The sequence below is a fragment of the Hyperolius riggenbachi genome, chromosome 3 (assembly GCF_040937935.1).
Source record: "Hyperolius riggenbachi isolate aHypRig1 chromosome 3, aHypRig1.pri, whole genome shotgun sequence".
Lineage (NCBI taxonomy): Eukaryota > Metazoa > Chordata > Amphibia > Anura > Hyperoliidae > Hyperolius > Hyperolius riggenbachi.
This window is the reverse complement of record NC_090648.1, coordinates 453,391,922-453,409,094: the sequence shown is the minus strand read 5'-3', so window position 1 is coordinate 453,409,094 and position 17,173 is coordinate 453,391,922. Positions and strand designations below refer to the sequence as shown.

The 17,173-nt window shown below is 45.6% G+C and overlaps 1 protein-coding gene across 11 annotated transcripts in view; it reads left to right on the top strand.

Moving 5' to 3' along the window:
• CHRM2 (cholinergic receptor muscarinic 2) overlaps window positions 1-17,173 on the top strand; it is a 365,548-nt gene that overhangs the window by 337,317 nt on the left and 11,058 nt on the right. Inside the window, exon 1 of one of the 11 annotated variants that reach the window (XM_068277889.1) lies at window positions 11,167-11,205. The exons of the other annotated variants lie outside the window; for them this stretch is intronic. The gene's annotated coding sequence lies outside the window, so the exon portion shown is untranslated. Of the gene's footprint in view, window positions 1-11,166; window positions 11,206-17,173 lie in introns of those variants that run through there. 11 annotated transcript variants of the gene reach the window in all.

Sequence of the window (17,173 nt, the reverse complement as noted above, 5' to 3'; positions counted from 1 at the left end):
GACTCGCCTTGTATTTCAGTGCGCGGTGCATTTCCCACAGTTAATGGTTGTGAATCCGGGCACAACATTTCTGGCTGTTCCTCCATTGACCTTTCATAGGTGGAAGTTTGTTGGGCTGGGAATAGCTCCTGCGAATACCCCATTGTGTCCTGAGGTAATTCATAGGACTGGTTATCTGGCAGTTGTGTGCGTGGTGTCGCTGCCGGTTGTGTCAGCTTTGTGCCCACTGGCTCCTTGTAACTGGCTGAGGACTCGGACCTCGTGCGTGATGTGCTGGTGCTGCTTAACCCACTGCTGGACGTTTGAGAGGTCATCCAAGTAATTATCTGGTCCTGTTCTTTTGGATTTGTGAGGGTTGTTGTCCTGGACAACATGGGCGGTATTGAGTGGGTTTTCTTGGGTGCTCCCCTGTGGCCTGTACGTGAACCGTCAGGGGAAACACCTCTTCCCTTGCCCCTTCCTCTTTCACCGGATTTCTTCCTCATTTCACTTATCCTTACAGTACACGCTGACTGGCAGCAGTACAGTGGCAGTACAGAAATGCTATACAGTACCACTATTCCCAGCAGCGACACAGAGCACAATGCTATACAGTGGCGGGTGAGCGGTGTACTACTGTTCCCAGGCCCAGCAGACACAGAGTGGAAGTAAACACAATGCTATATAGTCTGGCTGAGCGGTGTACACAGAGTGGCAGTACACACAATGCTATATAGTCTGGCTAAGCCGTGTACACAGAGTGTCAGAAAACACAATGCTATATATAGCGTGGCTGAGCGAGGCGCACAGTGGCAGTACACACAATGCTATATTAGTCAGGCTAAGCCGTGTACACAGAGTGTCAGAAAGCACAATGCTATATATAGCGTGGCTGAGCGAGGTGCACAGTGGCAGTACACACAATGCTATATAGTCAGGCTAAGCCGTGTACACAGAGTGTCAGAAAACACAATGCTATATATAGCGTGGCTGAGCGAGGTGCACAGTGGTACACACAATGCTATATAGTCAGGCTAAGCCGTGTACACAGAGTGTCAGAAAACACAATGCTATATATAGCGTGGCTGAGCGAGGTGCACAGTGGCAGTACACACAATGCTATATAGTCAGGCTAAGCCGTGTACACAGAGTGTCAGAAAACACAATGCTATATATAGCGTGGCTGAGCGAGGTGCACAGTGGCAGTACACACAATGCTATATTAGTCAGGCTAAGCCGTGTACACAGAGTGTCAGAAAACACAATGCTATATATATAGCGTGGCTGAGCGAGGTGCACAGTGGCAGTACACACAATGCTATATATAGCGTGGCTGAGCGAGGTGCACAGTGGCAGTACACACAATGCTATATATAGCGTGGCTGAGCGAGGTGCACAGTGGCAGTACACACAATGCTATATATAGCGTGGCTGAGCGAGGTGCACAGTGGCAGTACACACAATGCTATATATAGCGTGGCTGAGCGAGGTGCACAGTGGCAGTACACACAATGCTATATATAGCGTGGCTGAGCGAGGTGCACAGTGGCAGTACACACAATGCTATATATAGCGTGGCTGAGCGAGGTGCACAGTGGCAGTACACACAATGCTATATTAGTCAGGCTAAGCCGTGTACACAGAGTGTCAGAAAACACAATGCTATATATATAGCGTGGCTGAGCGAGGTGCACAGTGGCAGTACACACAATGCTATATATAGCGTGGCTGAGCGAGGTGCACAGTGGCAGTACACACAATGCTATATATAGCGTGGCTGAGCGAGGTGCACAGTGGCAGTACACACAATGCTATATATAGCGTGGCTGAGCGAGGTGCACAGTGGCAGTACACACAATGCTATATTAGTCAGGCTAAGCCGTGTACACAGAGTGTCAGAAAACACAATGCTATATATATAGCGTGGCTGAGCGAGGTGCACAGTGGCAGTACACACAATGCTATATATAGCGTGGCTGAGCGAGGTGCACAGTGGCAGTACACACAATGCTATATATAGCGTGGCTGAGCGAGGTGCACAGTGGCAGTACACACAATGCTATATATAGCGTGGCTGAGCGAGGTGCACAGTGGCAGTACACACAATGCTATATTAGTCAGGCTAAGCCGTGTACACAGAGTGTCAGAAAACACAATGCTATATATATAGCGTGGCTGAGCGAGGTGCACAGTGGCAGTACACACAATGCTATATATAGCGTGGCTGAGCGAGGTGCACAGTGGCAGTACACACAATGCTATATATAGCGTGGCTGAGCGAGGTGCACAGTGGCAGTACACACAATGCTATATTAGTCAGGCTAAGCCGTGTACACAGAGTGTCAGAAAACACAATGCTATATATATAGCGTGGCTGAGCGAGGTACACAGTGGCAGTAAACAATGCTATATATAGTGTGGCTGAGCGAGCGGTGTACTACTGTTCCCAGCAGCGACACACAATGACTGGGGGGGACCCTGGCTAGCGTGGCTGGAGAGCGAACTACCCTGCCTGCCTACCCAAAGCTAAACCCACAGACAAATGGCGGAGATTTGACGTGGTTCGGGTATTTATTTACCCGAACCACGTGACCGTTCGGCCAATCAGAGCGCGTTCGGGCCCGAACCACGTGACCCGTTCGGCCAATCACAGCGCTAGCCGAACGTTCGGGGAACGTTCGGCCATGCACTCTTAGTTCGGCCATGTGGCCGAATGGTTTGGCCGAGCACCGTCAGGTGTTCGGCCGAACTCGAACATCACCCGAACAGGGTGATGTTCTGCAGAACCCGAACAGTGACGAACACTGTTCGCCCAACACTATGCCATAGCAACAGAGACGCTGCTCCAGCATCCCCCAGCATAGGGCACTATGGCAGGCAACATACAGCGAACCCCAGCAATAGGTTCGGGACAGTGCCCTGGACATATCCCCCTATTGACGCGCCTGGTATGGGGTCTGATTCACATGGTTCTGGTAAAACTATTGTGCACAGGGAGCGCATGGCAATTTTCTGGATATTAATGTCAGGGAAGTAGCATACGTTAGGCTTTTACTTCAACTCCTGTTGACAGGGTAATGTGCTCATTGCTATGGTAACACGTGTTACAACCCAGGTAATGTGTTGCAGTAATAGCACGTTCGCTGTTGCGAATGGGTGCGGTGTTCGCGTTTGGCTAGCGTTTGTTATTTTCTTTATCTTCTGATTGTTGTTTGCTGTGCCTTTGCTACTCTCGTGCTCTGTTCTGTTCAGCCTTGTGTCACTTCTGGCAATCGCCTCTCTCCTGCGATTGCATTCCCGCTTTTGTTTCTGCAGATGTCTGTTCACCGTCGCTGGGTGACGGCTAGATTGGGGAACACACATTTAGTCTGTCTCTGTGCTCTCTCTTTTAGAGGGCTATTGTGCCCTACTTTGCCTTATCTGTACAATTCCCACCTGGCATCTATGGCCGTGCAGAGGCTGTGCTCGTCTGCACTCCACAGCTCCATCTGCTGGTGGGAATTGCCCTCTACTGGTGCATTGCACCTAACCTGAGTTCTCCAAATTACACGTTTGTGGAGGATTTCCGCTGTGTCAGCGCGCATCTTGTGCGCTGACCACGGAAACGATTCCGCAAACGTTACAGGATGACCAGCCAAACCGAAATTCCCAGGGTAGAGGGAATGTTCGATTTGCTTCAGATGTCATTGCCTAAGGCAAAAGCATATGTGGATCCTATTATAGGTAGGATCATACATTATATTAAAGCAGTTAAAAAATCTGTGCATGTTCCTGAGTCCAACCCATATGAATGTTATCTTGATACAGGGTTGTTTGAACCTCCGTTTGCTCCGTGGGAGTTGGGAGCTTTGATGGAGGAATTTGAGTTTGATTGGAAGGCCTTTTGCGATTTTTACATCGCAAAAAGCGAAGATATTCTGAATGCTTGTCTTGATTCTATGTACATTTTGATTGATTCTGATGAGTGTGACGAGTGTTTTGTGGATCCAGTGATTTGTGTGTGGCAGACGATTTTGCATGAATTGCACACATACCAACTAATTGATTCCAATAAAGAGACACCGTTGTCACATGATTATTCCTGCCTTTCTGGGGTAAAGCAAGTGAGTTTAAACACTGTGCGACCTGAAATGAATGGGTGTGCCTTGTTTGTGGACACCTGTGTGAATTCTGATAGATTCTCTTCTCTTTGTTTGGAGTTTGAATCTGTGCGATCTGATGCCTGTTTTTCACATAATCCTGCTATGGAGAAAATTCCTAAACCATGCAGCCTCAAAAGTAACCCTTTGAACACCTTGCAGTCCGCTCCACAGATTGCGGAGGCTTGCGCTTTGGAAGCGTCAGTTTCGCAACCTAAAGCGATCTTGGATTCACAAATTTTGCATTCTGTCTCCTCGGATTCGACATTGTTAGCCGAGTCTATGGGTGAGACAGCGCTTTGGTTTTGCGAATCTGATACTGAGGTAAGTAATGATTTCCCACCCTGTACTCTGGATGAGTCAATATTGCCTTGTATAAAATCTCCTGCAGTGACCCTAGAGGCTCGTCTAGGTATTGCTACTATTCTCACCTGTTTCTCTGCTATTTTAGAATTGCAGTCTGGTTTGACTGCTATGGAGGATTCTGCCTGCAGTGAAACGAAACTCAGAAAATCAGAGCTAGTTTCACTAGATATTCCTGTGTATCCTTGTCCTGATGATGAAATTCAGTCTCAGCATATGGTAGAACCCTTCCTGAGACATCTGCCCTGTCCGCAGAAGGTATTTAATGTTCGGCCCTGTAACATGGATAGTTCAGAATCCTTGTCAGAAAACTTGGAAAATGACACTTCTGAGGTCTTGTTTGATGTTTTGGAGGTTTCCAAGTCCCTCCTAAAGGGTGCGGAACTTCTAGGAGATGCCTCCTGCCCCCAGATCTGTCTGAGGTTTTGCCCACTTCAGTAGGCATTACTATTATGCTGACTACCTTTGCAGCTCTTGTGTAGCTTCATTCATGTGTAGTCAATGATCCTTGTCTTGATGATGAAATTCAGTCTCAGCATATGGTAGAACCATTCCTGGGACATCTGCCCTGTCCGCAGGAGGTATTTAATGTTCGGCCCTGTAACATGGATAGTTCAGAATCCTTCTTAGAAAACTTGGAAAATGACACTTTTGAGATCTTGTTTGATGTTTTGGAGGTTTTCAAGTCCCTCCTAAAGGGTGCAGAACTTCTAGGAGATGCCTTCTGCTCCCTAGATCTGTCTGAGGTTTTGCCCACTTCAGTGGGCATTGCTGTTGTGCTGACTACCTTTGCAGCTCTTGTGGAGCTTCACTCATGTGTAGTCAATGATGAGTTTTGGTTAGATGATATTACAGTCACAGAAACTTCTGTGTCTGAGTCCGAGTCTTCTTTTGAAAGACCAGTACCTGTGACTTCTACTCGTGATGATTTTCTGCCCGGTACTGGTTTTGGTCTTGTCATGTCGGACTCTGAGGTTGGCAGTTCCCCTGACATGTCCTGAGGTTTCTCCTGTGCTGGTGTACCCCAATGTGCTCTGTGACCCAGAAAGCCCAAGTGTGCCTCGGTTACCAGCATGCTCAAAAGCTTCCTCTGTGGAGACATGTTCTGATATTGCCTGCCTGCTTGCATGCCCAGAAGTGGTCCCTGAAAGTCCTGATCTTGATGGGTGTCCTGGTAATTCTGAATCCGGAATAATCATAGGTTCCATAAGGGTTCTTGGTAGTTCTCCATGTGAGCCTGGTGAGCGTTCTGGCCTCTTGGGATCTCTGCGGAGCTTCAAAGGGTTCTGGGAGATTCCGGGAGAAATTTTGCTTGGTACCCTGGATAGGATCAACAGTAGCTTTTGTGTTGAAAGTGAGACTTCAAACAGGTATTGTGGCAGGTTTGGTATTTTCGGATGCTCCCTGGAAGGTGGTGGGTATTGCCTGGAGGGTTTTGATGTCTTCTTCTCTGGCATTCACAGTTCTAATGGGTGTTCCGCTGAGGCTTGTAGTACTGATAGGCATGTTTCGGTGGCTTCTGCTGCCGACGAGGTCGGTTTCGGGAGGATTGACTCTAGAATTGGGCCTTGTCAGGCTGTCCCGACCTTCATGAGTCTTCAGTTAGAGTTTTTTGGAAACGCCATTTTTGAGAGACGTCTGGAATCTACTGACCATTCCTTAAGTCTGAGGGCTGCAGGTCTCTGGAAAAGAGACCTGTCTTTGCTTTGCAAGTTTCAGACCTGCTCTGCTGCTGAGGAATTTGCATGCATTCGTTATGCAAACTGCCTACCTGCCTCCTTTGAAGGCTGGCAGTATAAATACCATGTTCTCCCAGAATCCTTTGCTGGTCATCTTAATGGTTTGTTACTGCTAACACTCCTAGAGTGTCAGCCTTGCCTGTTTGTCAAAGATTATCTTAGAGTAATTCTTAGGACTGTACTAGGATTTCCCTCTAGTGCAGTCAGATTGTATTATCTGTTTTGTCTGTACAGTCTTTGTGTTGCGATTGTCCTGTCGCCAGCGGCGGTCGACAGGAAATCGTTCTGGGAATTGCCTGGGGGTGCTAACCAGAGCAGCGGTTGCTACTGGTAGCCCCTTCTGTTCATCTGTCTGGATCGCACTTGCCCTAGTGGTAGCGGCAGTGCCTCCTTCTGTTGCGGTTGTCCTGTCACCAGCGGTGGTCGACAGGAAATCGTTCTGTCTGTCTGGGAGTGTAGACCAGAGCTGCGGTTGCTGCTGGCTGCTCCATCTGTCTGGATTGGCCTTGCCCTAGTGGTAGTGGCAGTGCCTCCTTCTGTATCTCGTTATGCAAACTGCCTACCTGCCTCCTTTGAAGGCTGGCAGTATAAATGCCATGTTCTCCCAGAATCCTTTGCTGGTCATCTTAATGGTTTGTTACTGCTAACACTCCTAGAGTGTCAGCCTTGCCTGTTTGTCAAAGATTATCTTAGAGTAATTCTTAGGACTGTACTAGGATTTCCCTCTAGTGCAGTCAGATTGTATTATCTGTTTTGTCTGTACAGTCTTTGTGTTGCGATTGTCCTGTCGCCAGCGGCGGTCGACAGGAAATCGTTCTGGGAATTGTCTGGGGGTGCTAACCAGAGCAGCGGTTGCTACTGGTAGCCCCTTCTGTTCATCTGTCTGGATCGCACTTGCCCTAGTGGTAGCGGCAGTGCCTCCTTCTGTTGCGATTGTCCTGTCACCAGCGGTGGTCGACAGGAAATCGTTCTGTCTGTCTGGGAGTGTAGACCAGAGCTGCGGTTGCTGCTGGCTGCTCCATCTGTCTGGATCGGCCTTGCCCTAGTGGTAGTGGCAGTGCCTCCTTCTGTATCTCAGCCTTTGTGGTGTTAACCAGAGAAGCGGTTGTTACTGGTAGCCCCTTCTGTTCATCTGTCTGGATCACACTTGCTCTAGTGGTAGTGGCAGTGCCTCCTTCTGTATCTCTGCCTTAGGGGTGCTAGCCAGAGCAGTGGTTGCTACTGGCAGCCCCACCTGTCTGTCTGTCTGTCTTGTCCTGTGTTTACGCCTGCTGTTGCCTGGTGTGAGGCAACCGGTTAGCAAGCGTCTACGCAACCTGTTTGTCTGTGTTGATCGCTCATTCTGTCTGTCTCAGTCTATTTGTGTTCATTTGTATTACTTGTGGTTAGTTGGGGTGGCACGCTTATCACTGGGTGCTTAACGCGCGGTGATCGTGCTGAGGCGCGTTCGCTGTTGCGAATGGGTGCGGTGTTCACGTTTGGCTATCGTTTGTTATTTTCTTTATCTTCTGATTGTTGTTTGCTGTGCCTTTGCTACTCTCGTGCTCTGTTCTGTTCAGCCTTGTGTCACTTCTGGCAATCGCCTCTCTCCTGCGATTGCATTCCCGCTTTTGTTTCTGCAGATGTCTGTTCACCGTCGCTGGGTGCTAGATTGGGGAACACACATTTAGTCTGTCTCTGTGCTCTCTCTCTTAGAGGGCTATCGTGCCCTACTTTGCCTTATCTGTACAATTCCCTACTGGCATCTGTGGCCGTGCAGAGGCTGTGCTCGTCTGCACTCCACAGCTCCATCTGCTGGTGGGAATTGCCCTCTACTGGTGCATTGCACCTAATCTGGGTCTTCCAAATTACACGTTTGTGGAGGATTTCCGCTGTGTCAGAGCGCGTCTTCTGCGCTGACCACGGAAACGATTCCGCAAACGTTACACAAAGTAGGAACTTCTCTACTGCCAGCTTGGGAAGACTGTGATCTGATAATGTGGGCAGTTCTCAGGTGCTACAGTAGACTGGAGGTGACATTGGTGCTCGCCTTCTATGTACTGTCACTAAAGATATCAGCAGAACAGTAGTGGACTGGGTACTGTATGGAAGATGATGAAAGGTGAGTAATACTCATGATAAATCACTTGTGTTTAGGCAGAGCTCCCAACTCTCTCTTTCTTGGAGGGACAGACCCGCTTTTCGAACCAAATCCCTCTTTTTCTCTTTCCTCCTCCAATGTCCCTCTTTCAGCACTGATGTACAGATCTGTGTAAATATATATATGTTTTGAGTGAAAAAATGTGTTTCATTGACTCCAAACTTTATTCCTGTCCTTTAAGTTGATAAATGTCTTCTTTTCAAATGTTAATATGGAGTGAATACCAGTGATGTTCAAAAAGACCAGTTTGGTTTGAACTTAATTTAACCTACATCTCAGATGAATTGTTTGTGGTGTGCATGACAAGCGAAGTGGCAGAGGTATGAATAGAGGTGTGGCAGAGGTGTGACTAGAAGTGTGGCAGGGGTGTGAATAGTGGTGTGGCAGGGGTGTGAATAGAGGTGTGGCAGGGGCATGAATGGAGCTGTGGCAGGGGCATGAATACAGGTGTGGCAGGGGTGTGAATAGAGGTGTGGCAGGGGCATGAATAGAAGTGTGGCAGGGGTGTGCATAGAGATGTGGCAGGGGTGTGAATAGAGGTGTGGCAGGGGCATGAATGGAGCTGTGGCAGGGGTGTGGTTAGAGGTGTGGCAGGGGTGTGAATAGATGTGTGGCAGGAGCATGAATAGAGGTGTGGCAGGGGCATGAATGGAGCTGTGGCAGGGGCATGAATACAGGTGTGGCAGGGGTGTGAATAGAGGTGTGGCAGGGGCATGAATAGAAGTGTGGCAGGGGTGTGCATAGAGATGTGGCAGGGGTGTGAATAGAGGTGTGGCAGGGGCATGAATGGAGCTGTGGCAGGGGTGTGAATACAGGTGTGACAGGGGTGTGTCTTAATGATATCTATATTTTTTATCTAAACAATTTGGGAAGTAAGGTTCAGGAATCAATTAGGCTTAGAGAAAAAGCAATGGGAGGCTAGTCTTACAGGTCAGAATAAGAAGGGTAATGCATTTCTCCACTTTCCTAAAGAAAAAAAAATCAATCATAAATATAACATTTCTACGTGGTTTAGTTACCAGAAATCAATTGCTGGCATCTCTTGGGTGATGGCTGAGCAAGAAGCCGAGTGCAGACAAATAAGAGTCATTTGCCGGAACATTGCTCCCATGTTAAATCATTGCACCTCCACTCATAGTGTCAGACACCCCGGCATGCATGCATAACCTAGGGGCATGAGGAAAAATGGGCACGGGTGAAGCTGATATAAGTGTAAACAATAAATACCATCATGAAGTGGACACCGAATAAAAATGATAAATATTTACAGTGGCAATAACGATAGTAAAACATTGGTAAATGTTCGGTATTTTACTACAGCTTAACCTAAACCTACTCTCACACAGAATTCTCCCCCCTCTGATGCTTACCCCTAAACCCCCCCTTCTTATGCCTAACCCTAAAACTCTCTTTCTGACACCCAGTCTAACCCTAAACCCCCCCTTCCTGAAGCCTAATCCTAAAACCCCCCTTCCTGAACCTTACCCTAAAACCCCCCTTCCTGATGCCTAACCGTACACATAAACCTAAAATCCCCCTTCCTGACGCCTAACCCTAACCCCCCCATCCTGATGCCTAACCTTAAAACCAAACCCCCTTTTTGATACCTAACCCATAACTTTCTGATTAAATTTGAAAACAATAATTTACAAAAAAATTGTTAAATACAAAAGAACAAAAATTTCAATAATTAAAACTTTCTAATTTTCAAAATGATAAAAACTTCAAAAACTATAATGTTCTAATGTTCTCAAATCAAAATAAATTTCAAAAACTATAATGTTCTAATTTTCAAAACGATATTTAGCGGGAGCCCAAATTTCGGCTTTTGGCACCCAATAGCCAATAATTGCATTAGTGCCTATGGCGGCGCCCAAATCGTCCATTAGTCCAAATTTCTTGCTTCCCCCCGGCATTCCCCTGACATCCAAAGCTACAGTACCAACCACCTAGGCAGTACACCGAAAGTCTGGCCCTACAGTGCTGGACACCCCAACACTCCCCTACCACCCCCCACACCCACAGCTACAGTGCCGGACACCCCAACAATCCCCTACCATCTCCCACGGCTACAGCGCGGGGCACCCAGACAGTCCCTGACATCCACTGTACCCAACTTTTCATTTACTGGCACCCCAATATTCCCTCAACATCCAGTACACCAATGTCAGGCTCCCCTGGCACTGGCGCTCTCCACCATATCCTTGCCGATTTCGCCAATACCTTTGCCGCCACCACTTACCGTTGCTCTTTTTTGCACTGTATAATGGAAGCCCCAGAAAAAAAGAACCTTCCGCTGGGGCTCCCCATCATCATGAAATTATTTAGCTAGATGATCAGTATACACATTATTTGATGACTCGTTAAGGATAGTATAGTGTTTAAATAAGTATTCATTTACTGTAAGTCTGAATACTGTTGGTTAAAGACCTAAGTATTTTGGTGGGCCAAGATGGCCGACAGCATTTCAGAAAGAAATGGGCATACCTCAGGCCAATTTAGACACAGATGTCATCATAAGCAAACACATCATGGAAAGTAGATATGGGTGATGTTTTTAATTTCGGAGACCCAGATTCTCAAACACTTCTCTAATCGAGAGGTCATTGCGTGCGTACCCAATTAATTACGATATCACCCTCATTAATTAAATGTCAGACTTTGTACATAAGATAAGTTGAATGACGCACAAAACATTCCAAGATATGGAAAATACGTTGGTGGGAAATTCCAATTTTTCAGCCATTTTGAAAATTGGGTATAAAAAAGGGAGGTAGAATGGCAGGTTTTTCACATCTCGACAACAGCTACCTTGGGGTGAGACCTTCTACATAATTGAGGAGAGGTATGCCTTATTGATATTATATTCTGGTGATTCTTAGCACTCTTAGCATTGCACATTTAGCTTTGCCAATTAAGCATTGAGAGTTAGCATTTATTTATTAGCATCATTTTTGAACATTGTATTCTTAGCAACTATTAAAGATACTCAGAAATAGTTCAACATTAACCAACTTTAGATCTACAATTTAATATCTGCAAGATACATTTCATGGAACTTTGAACGTTTGAACATCTTGAAGATTCATATTTTTCTGCTGTAAATATATCGCCTTTTGAAAAATACAAATTTATATAAAAATACAAACTGAGTACTTTGAGATTATTCCAAGAGAAACCATCATCTATAACGTTTACTGTTGTAGAAGGAAGGAACTCCACTTTACTTAATATTTTTGATCGCAACGCTAGTGAGTTAGTGATCTTGCAGAGGTAGATACCGCAAGGTATTCCAACAATTCTTTAAGAAATAGAAGCAGCTTTTTCAGATACCTACAGATCTCTATGATACATACTGTATTTTTGGACTATAAGACTCAATTTTTCTCTCCAAAAAGAGGGGGGAAAAGTCACTGCGTCTTATAGTCCGAATACAGGGGGTTCCTGACTTGTGACCGCCTGCCAATACAAACCTCCAACATGCCACAATGTTGGGGACTCCCTGTACTGTGCCCATGCAGAGGAGGACATGGGGACAAACGAAGGACACAAGGGGGACACAAAGGGGCATAGAGGAGGACACAACAAGGACAGAGGCGGACACAAGGGGGCAGAGGATGACACAGGGAGACACAAGATAGGGCATGAGGTAGAAAGGGAGCATAATCCACAAGATGCCCTTTCACCAGGTTTAGTAGATATATATTGTTTCCCCCGGTTTTTGTCTTCTAAACGTAGGTACGTCTTATGGTCAGGAGCGTCTTATAGTCCAAAAAATATGGTATATATTGTATCAATAAAAAAAAAAAAAAAGAACATTAACACTTTGTTAAGCATAATTTTTCCGTAACCCATGACAGATGGTTTTGCGTTAGGGTACCATGCTGGCTTGTAAAGTCTAACCGTCGGGCATAAAATCAAAAATCAATTCTTTATTTTTATCTGGTAAACAAGTAATAAGGATACTAATCAGGCAATTTAAAAGTTAACATCACAATTACTTTTCTTGTTGATAAATGATCATTCCCCAGTTTAACTGACTCTTATTTGGTACACACAAAATTTGGTACACAAAAAGGAAGTTTAAGGGCATGCTGTTTGTTCTTTTTTGCTTCTCTATTTCCCCTCAGACTTAAAGTGAACCATAGATGAAGCACCCTCATGTATTTTATTATATATATCAGTGGGAAGATTAGAGAAAACACCTACCGTGCTCTCTGTTTCATTCTTCACTGATCAGCTTGCTTCTTATCAGCCCTGGTAAAATACCTGACTGAGCATTCAGTCTGGCTTTGCTCAGGAATCATTATAGTTGAGTCTTTGTTCTCTGATGTCTTTTCAAGCCCAAGCCTGCCCCCTTGTGGCTCTGCTCAGGAATCATTATAGCTGAGTCATTATAGCAAAGCCAGACTGAATGCTCAGTGGGGGATTTTATCAGGGCAATAAGAAGAAAGCTGAACAGTGAAGAATGAAACAGAGAGCAGGGTAGGTGTTTTCTCTAGTGTTTCCACTGATATATATGAAAAAATACATGAGGGTGCTTCGTCTCTAGTTCACTTTAACTAATGCAGCCTGACTGGCTGAAGCCTCTTTCCCTCCTGTTTCCCCTTTCACACCTCTGTTCCTCTCTGATTGGCCAATATTTCTCATGCTAAAGGGGCCCATACACCTAACGATTTTCCCACTGATATACAGCAAATTCGATCACTGTGATCGAATCTGCTGTGAAATCGTTGCGCAAACGCTGACAGAACGATCGATTTCCGTCCGAAATCAATAGTTCCCGTCGATTCCCGTTGTTCTGTCCGTGCAGAAGATTTTGCTCAATCGCCGGCGGGTCGGGAGTGCAGCGATAGCGGCATTCGAATGCCCGACAACCGACGCTAGCTGCAATGCATTACCTGTTCCGCCGCCGCGTGTCTCCGCTCTCTCCGCTGTCTTCTTCTCTGCGCTGGGCTCCGAGTCTGGCTGGCTTCACTGAACTTCCTGTTCCGGCAGGAAGTTTAAACAGTAGAGCACCCTCTACTGTTCTCCGGACAGGAAGTTCAGTGAAGCCAGCAGGACTCGGAGCCCAGCGCGGAGAAGAAGATAGCGGAGAGAGCGGGGACATGCGCTAGCGGAACAGGTAATGTATAGCTGGCGGGAGGGGGGGTTGGCGGCAACTTCACAGATGGGGAATCACAACCTGTTTGCAGTAAAGGTAGCCATATGATCCCTCTCTGATCAGATTCGATCAGAGAGGGATCTATCTGTTGGTCGATCTGATGGCAAATCGACCAGTGTATGGCTACCTTAAAGGGATGCATATGTGTATCAGCGCCAAGGAAACAAAGTGGCCGCTGCTGAGAGAAGAACGATGTCCAGAGTTCACAAACAGATAAATTATATATGCTCAGCGCAGAGTCCAAAAACAAAAGACGAGTCTTCAACAAACGATAAAAGCAGGCAAATCTCCACCACAATAAATATTGGGTTTACGGCACAGCTCCGCAATCATGGATACCCAAAAAGGAAAGAGGCTTACCAGCTGGTGACAACCCACATTATAAGGTTGTATCAACGCTTTGGTAGGACATCAGGAAGCAACAGTCTGTCCAGGATGCACCAATTCAGCAATGATTCCTCTCACGAATGGATATCAGTAAACATCATAAAAAACAAACAAACGGCAACTCTAAGTGTAAACCGTTTAATATAGAGTTTTCCTTGGGAAGGAGACAGGCGGCACCTTCATACTGTTCTTTACTGCTGACCCATACACGCGTGCAACTTTCTCGGGGTTCCCATTGCATGGGCCCCGTATGTAAGTTTTGTTTTTATGCTATTTTTATGCTATTTTTAAGCTGTTTTTACTATGAAAACTCTATATTAAACGGTTTACACTTAGAGTTGCCGTTTGTTTGTTTTTTATGATGTTTACTGATATCCATTCGTGAGAGGAATCATTGCTGAATTGGTGGATCCTGGACAGACTGTTGCTTCCTGATGTCCTACCAAAGCGTTGATACAACCTTATAATGTGGGTTGTCACCAGCTGGTAAGCCTCTTTCCTTTTTGGGTATCCATGATTGCAGAGCTGTGCCGTGAACCCAATATTTATTGTGGTGGAGATTTGCCTGCTTTTATCCTTTGTTGAAGACTCGTCTTTTGTTTTTGGACTCTGCGCTGAGCATATATAATAAGACAATGCACTTTCTATAGTGAAGGGCGGGCAAATCAGGCAGAGGAGAGTAAGGAAGGAAATTACATCAGAATTGGCTTCAAAATAGCCACAGTTAAAATGAGAAATGCTAAGAAAGAGTTCTCTTTTTTTACTGTAGAAAAATCACTAAAATGAAAACATGGACAGTGCATTACACATGTTGTGTAAGTAGAGCAAGTATTTATCTACTTACCGGTATGTATGTTTTTTTTCTTGAGATAGTATGGCTGACAGCTCCTCCTTAAAGTTAACCTAGCCAGGTGAAAAACTAAAAATCCAGATAAGGTAGCATTGAGTACTGACGCTCTTTTTTCTTTTTCTTTATGTTTTGATTTATTGTTAAAAAAAATGGCCATGACCCTGGGGGTCACAAGAACACAGAGTACTGAGAGGAGGAGAAGGGGGCGGGGAGGAGGCAGAGGGCCAATGTCATGGCTCTGATAGGGTGCCTTCCCTGTAAAGACACCCCATCCCCTCTAATCTACTAGCAAGCTAGCTGTTTGTAAATTGGGGGGGGGGGGGGGCAGCGAGGCAAAGGGGTCACAGAGGCTTGGCATAAGAAAGTGAACATGCCTCTGTGTCCCATTTGACATGCACCTCGGGTACACCTTAAAGTAAACCTGAGATGATGGAAAGTAAACGTTTTATACATACCTGGGGCATCCTCCATCCCCTCCGCGCAGATCGCTCCCACGCCGGCACCCAAGCAGCCTCGTTCTCCGCTGCCATTGTCTTAATCACACCAGAAACAAGCATGCAGCTAATCTTGTCAGATCTGACAATAATATCAGAAACACGTGATCTGCTGCATGCTTGTTCAGGGTCTATGGCTAAAAGTATTAGAGTCAGAGGATCAGCAGGACAGCCAGATAACTGGCATTGCTTAAAAGGAAATAAATATGGCAGCCTCCATATGACTTTCCCTTCAGTTGTCCTTTAATGTGTTCAGTGGAACATTCTTATTTTAGGTAAGCATAATCAATAATGTAAAATATTCAACAAATCAAAATAATTCAAATAGCTTATGAGTTTCTATCACATAGTTCGATCATCCTTCTGTCACTCCCACCAAATAATTTGAGGTCCAAAAAGGTTGTGCCAAAGAGGAAGCTAGCAAAAAGTGAGTGTTGTTTTCTAGAAGAACAGGCTGAGGCCCCAAATTTACAGGGGTATAGAAAAGAAAGTACTGTATTTTTTGGACTATAAGACTTGCTTTTTCTCCCCCAAAAGTGGGGGGAAAAGTCACTGCATCTTATAGTCCAAATGCAGGGAGTTCCTGGCTTGTTAACGACTGCCAATACGAACCTCCAACCAGCCACGCAGAGGAGGACACAGGGGGACAAGCGGAGGACACAAAGGGGCATGGGGGGGGGGGGGGGGGGCAGAGGAGGATACCAGGGGGACAGAGGAGGACACAGGGAGACAAAAGAGGTACAAGGGGGCATAATCCACAATAACAACAATAACATTTCTTTAACACTTTTCTCCCATAGGACTCAAAGCGCTTAGGCTCTCTCAGATTCAGTAGTTGGTAGCAGGATGAAGTATTCACACAGCAAAAATTATATTTCTGCAAATGCCGAACTGAACAGGTTGGTTTATAGTCTGGATTTAAGATACCCATTCACCATGGATGCACCAGGTTTAGTATATTTTTTTTTTCCCCTGGTTTTTGTCCTCTAAACCTAGGTGCATCTTATGGTCAGGAGCATCTTATAGTCCGAAAAATACGGTAAATTAAATAAAATAGGCAAGAAGAAGACAGATAATGTGATCACAATAGGAGAGGCTCATAATATTGCTTCAGCACAGTCTCATGCGGGCTGAGGTCAAGACCAAAGAAACTTTTGCCTACTACATTCTACCAAAAAGAGTCACGTCAGTGTTTAGGTAGTTAGTCTACTTTTTCTGTAACCATAAATGTTTATTTAAATTTAGGCCAAAGAACAAAGACAAAGCATAATAATGAGAAATTCCAATGGGAATTATAGATGTACAATGAGCCAGTGCATACAATTAGTGTGTTGATTTAGAGAGTGTTACATAACAGGGTAATCTCGCAATAAATAAAGAGCGTCTATATCATTGAAATGCAAAACTAAATCTGAGGAGCAGATTTAGCTTTTCTTTTCTTTTTTTGAACAAAGAGGCAAAGTATTTAACAAAGAGTCATTATGGGTCAGAAAAGGATTAAGATGAAAAGGGCACCCTAGGCAAGATAGCAGTTTTTGCCAACCATTGACGGTCACCTGGCTTTTTAGTAGGATTTGGTGTGGGCTAGCATCTACCAGGCCCTTAGATTCTCTACAGGACCTAGGAAGCTGCCTAGGTTTTCCCAGTGGATGATCCGGGTCTGTTATGGGTGCAGCCAGGCCTGTAGGTGGTATATTCAGAGCTGAACTTGAGTGGGCTGTCCCAAAAGGGGATCTGCCAATCCAGTCAGCACAAATAGGGTTGAATTGGTATTGGTTATCATTCACTGTATTTGTTCTATGTGGTGAATCCACCACAGTTTATGCAGAAGAGCTCTAGATGGAGGTAATGAGTAGGGATCCTCATTCGGATTCTGCGAAATTGATATCTCCGCATTTCCAATCGGCATTTCCGATCG